Source organism: Furipterus horrens, unplaced genomic scaffold (genome assembly GCF_987537825.1).
Source record: "Furipterus horrens unplaced genomic scaffold, mFurHor1.1.pri manual_scaffold_10, whole genome shotgun sequence".
Classification (NCBI taxonomy): domain Eukaryota; kingdom Metazoa; phylum Chordata; class Mammalia; order Chiroptera; family Furipteridae; genus Furipterus; species Furipterus horrens.
The window spans coordinates 21,777,193-21,779,598 of record NW_028327180.1 but is presented as its reverse complement, the minus strand read 5'-3'; the positions used below and the strand labels follow the sequence as shown (position 1 = coordinate 21,779,598).

The following is a 2,406-nucleotide window of genomic DNA, read 5'->3' as shown; positions in this document are numbered from 1 at the left end:
AGGTGCTAAGACTTAAGGTAGTCACTGGACACATAGGACAACTAATACCAAACTGGTCATTTCAAGGACTGTACAACCTCAAGGAACATACAGAATAAGAACCAAGAGTCCTGGATTCTTGCCCCACTTCTGCCACTGATTAGCCATGTTGGTTTGTCCCCGTTCCTTCAATGATGTTCTGAAGCTCACTTTTAGCTCATAAATTCCAGAATTTTTCCATTGGAATATTAGTAAACAATTCATTAGACATGACCATTAAGTACCACCATGTGGGGTAATGTGGATGTGTTTTATTATTATACTTACTTTTACTTTGAAAGGACTTGAGCTACCTTTTAGAGATGACTTTCCCCAATAAACACTGGTGTCTGGACTATTTTCCAGGACCAATTCCAATGAGACTTTTTACTCTTCATCTTGCTCTGCCTGTCTCCATCACCTGAATTCTGTTACCAGATATTCAACCCCTCCTGGATTTCTCCCATCAATCCCACTGCTCGTTTTTTTAAAAGGTTCAAAGTTATAACTCCCTTGAGTTAAAACTGTCTAAAACAATTATACTATTTTCTCTTCTAAGAGTCATCTCAATTTTTAAAAATGGCATGGCTAAGAGAGATATTTAGGAAGACCTTTCCAGGCAGAGATGAATTTAAATCACACTCTAAATATTACATTCTGTCCTTTCTTATTGTAATATTTTATCTGAAAGTACACAAGAATTAGTTAATTGCTTTTATTATATGATTGTAAAGTATGAGCTCTCCTACCTTCAATAAAGAACCAATAATTACTTTTATAATATCAAGATAAAGTCCTTTGTAAAGATAATAGCAATTAAAACTCCCATGCACCTAGGACTAATCCATCATAAACAAATGCCAATCTTAAAAACACAATTCCAGAGTACATGCAGTTACAGTGATTACAAATAAGAAAGTACAAGGAGCTCATTGGCTATGCTATGCCAAATTGATGAAAAGAAAATTGATTTTATACTGTGGATCTATAAAAATAAAGAAATAAAATGATTTTTTTCCTTGTATTCATGCTTAGATTTCTTATACAAATCACAGTATGCTCCATTCTGCTCTCTTCAACAGGATCAACTCTTCAGAAAAAAGACTGAAAAGATTCAATAATCAACTCCCAAATCTATGCTTATTTTTTCTACTTCTATTAATTTCCTGACATAAGCAAGAAAATATTTTCAGTAAATTGAGCAATTGAAAACTCGAGTAAAAAGTCAAGTAAAGAGTCAAATGAGTTGAAGAACTCTGGCAAGCTACATATATCCCGCCTTGCTTTTGGTTACCCTTCTCTTCTTTGTGTCAAACCCTCATGAGTTCATTCTTTTCTTTAAGCAGCCTGTAAATCTGCAGCATCCTTTTTGGCTTTTACAAAGTTGTGGCAGGCAACTGTTTTGGCAATTCTTATACTAAGCTCTCCAACAGCAAGCTGGTGGCTGAGCTCCTCAGCCTTCCCAATATCCCACTCCACAGCCTGGACTATGGTCTTTTCAAGGCACAACCTTGACTCCAAAATACTGAGTAAGCTTCTTCCACTGGGTCTCACTTAGAACTGTTCACTATTAGATTCTTCTTTAGTCTTCACTTTACCTATTCTGGAGCATTTTCTTTCTTATCCTTCTGAATCTTGAGGTTTTTTTGGTCAGAATGTTTCTTATGTAGCCCTTGATATGTAATCCACATATTGAAGGGAATTGCAGAAGGATCCTCTTATGAGCAGTTACATTGGTTTCTGCTTCAGTGTTTGATTCATCTGTAGGGAAATCTAAGATATCTGTTTTTGCAATGGTCTGATCTTTGTTTCTTCCTGTAAATTAGATCTAGAGTTCTCTCATGTGGCTTCATCTTCAGAATTTAACCCGACATCACTTTCATTTAGGTCAGGAGCCAGCTGCCCCACAGCCATTTGAAGACCCTGCCCTCCCACTTCTCATTTTTAATAGGAACCATTCACTTCTTCCTCTGTCAGCCTCTTCATTCCTTAGAAATAAGTGCTCCCTAGCCAGTCTCAGGTTCGTCTCATCAATACGCTGCCAAGAAATGGCTTCCACTATAATGAAATTTTTATTTTTACCCTTTGTATTTGTATGTCTTTGTACAAAAGGTTTCATTTTCTATTTCGGCCCAGTGATCACGAAGCACACATCAATGCCCTGAGTTCAAGCCTTTGATTGTTATTTGTCCACAATGTTAATGAGTTTTTTGACAACAGTTCATCAAGATGAGACATGTGTGAGGTTTGGCTAAGAGGCCTTTTAAAAAATTAAGAAATTTCTCTTTTCTATGTATCTTATACAGGGTTCAGCAGACAGCAGACCCTGAAGCATAAATCATATGCTACTACTTACTTTATAAAGAAATGCAATCCCAGCCAACAGGA

At 36.5% G+C, this 2,406-nt stretch overlaps 1 pseudogene; it reads right to left on the bottom strand.

Annotated features, from left to right (window-relative positions):
* Positions 1-1,336: 1,336 nt before the first annotated feature.
* On the bottom strand, positions 1,337-1,932 carry LOC149999357 (protein FAM204A pseudogene; annotated as a pseudogene).
* Positions 1,933-2,406: the final 474 nt, after the last annotated feature.